Below are 2340 nucleotides of genomic sequence, written 5' to 3' on the forward strand. Positions count from 1 at the left end.
CCACATTTGCAGGCTCCTGCTCTTCTCCATGTATGGCCCCCTCCTAGGTTATTCTATCCATTAGGATGCTGTAAATCCTATCGAATCACCGGTGAAGCCCAAATCTCCATCTTCAACCCTGTCCTCCCTCCCCCTCCTTCAATTCATACCAGTTGCTTACTCCACCTGTATCCAACAGACATCTCAAACCCAAAATACCAAAAATTGAAAATTTTATTGCAAACTCACTTTCAAACCTAATCCCAGTCTCTTCCATCTCAGTAAGTGGCACCACCATACACCAAGTTGCTCAAGTTAAGCCACCTGAAATTACCATTTCCTATTTTCCCCACCTGCTGAATATTAATTCATCAAGTCCAATCAACTCTATTTCTAAAGTATTGCTAGAACCTGCTCCTCTTTTCACTATAATCACCCTGGTCCAAGGCACCATCATCTTTCACCAGGAATACTGACAAGTCTCCTTATTCTACTCTTTTGCCATGCACACGCCTGTAACTCATCCTTGATACAGCAGCCAAGAGAATTATTTAAAAGAGCAATCATATTGTGTCGCTTTCCTGCATTAAATCCTTCTGTGCCCTTAGAAAAAAAGTCGACCTCCTTACTCGGCTTACGAAGTCCTAAAATTTGAACCCTTCCTGACACTCTATCCAAAGTAAGTACTACTCACCTATCATTCCTTGACATTTAAGCCATAGTAACCTTTGGTATGTTGTGTGTTCCCTGAAAATCCTGGATTCATTTCCTTGAGGCCTGTTCACAAGCTTTTCTCCAAATTGTCCTATGGCTGGCTCCTTTGTGGCATTCAGATCTCAGCTTAAACATCATCCTCTTAGGTAGATCTTCCCTGATCATTCCAGTTACCGGCCCAATCACTTCCTGTACACTCTGTTTTTCAACTTAGTACATAACACTGTCTGATAATTTATTTAATAATTGTTTAAGAAAAAGTTGTTTATTTATTTGCTTACATATTTATATTAAAACCAGCTCTGAGACTAGGATGAGGTGGGCAAGGCATTCACCTCAGGTGTAAAACTTAAGGGGAAGCCAAACCCCTTAGTAATCAAGATGAATAATATTTTAATGCAATATTCAAAAAACTTTAATGAAAAATTTTCTGATGAACAAAATATCAAAATTTTAAGTTTTAAGACAGATAGGATCTGTCTTTATTTTAAAGACTGTGCCAGTGGTAAAGAATCCATCCTGCAATGCAAAGGACGCAGGTTCGATCCCTGGTCAGGGAACTAAGATCCCACATGCCGAGGGACAACTAGCCCACGTGCCACAACTACTGAGCTTGTGTGCCTCAACTAGAGAGAGAAAACCCGCACGCCACATCTAGAGAGAAGCCCAAGCGCTGCAGCGGAAGATCTCTTGTGCCACAACTAAAGACCCGACACAGCCAAAAATTAAAAAAAAAAGAAGACAGGATATGATAGGGCTGGGATTGAATGAGTAAAACGAGATGGGCTGTGTGAGGATAGGCTTTTCCTGGCAGAGTAGAAGTGACTATTCTGATTAGTGATCTAGGGCAGGGGTCCCCAAACCCCGGGCCTTGGACTGGTACCGGTCTGAGCCCTGTTAGGAACCAGGCTGCAAAGCAGGAGGTCAGTAGCAGGTGAGTTGCCCCCAGTCCATGGAAAAATTGTCTTCCACGAAACTGGTCCCTGGTGCCAATAAATGTTGGGGATCACTGATCTAGGGAATAAGGAGCCTGGCCCCATCCTTTCTTCTTTCCCTTGGGTGCAAACATCCAGTAAAGAACAGCCATTGTACTCCATAAGGACAGGCTGCCAGGTGAGCAGGCTGCAGTGACCCAGTGCTTTCTGTGACTGGGTGGGCAAGTTTTAACCTGAGGTACAGTAATAGGAGTTCTGCTTGTCCATGAACATAAGTCATGTGCTTCATCACCCTTACCAAAAGTGAAAGTGATGTTTTGGGTGCTTTATGCTGACTTTCTTATTTCTTAGTAGGTTGAGACAAGTTGGTTTAGAGGGGTGCTGTTTATTGGGTCTTTTTCCACCACCCGGAAACAGTACCTGGTACAGAGTAAGCGATCAAATGATCAGGTCTACAGAGACAGATCCCTCACTGTCTAGTAGATGTGGAAACCACATGTACTGAGAAGTAATAAATCTTTTTCATTGTATTCAATTGAAATAAACTCCTCTGCTCATATGTTTTCAATTTACTAAGTTTCATACATTCCAGTAAAGTACCAAATCAGATCAAAAAGTGTATGCCTGTCCCTAGAAAATAGATTTACTTGCGCCCAATCATTTTTATCTTGACCATTGCATTGTTTATTAGTCTATGGCATGTCTGTCCTTC

Source organism: Pseudorca crassidens, chromosome 10, assembly GCF_039906515.1.
Source record: "Pseudorca crassidens isolate mPseCra1 chromosome 10, mPseCra1.hap1, whole genome shotgun sequence".
Lineage (NCBI taxonomy): Eukaryota > Metazoa > Chordata > Mammalia > Artiodactyla > Delphinidae > Pseudorca > Pseudorca crassidens.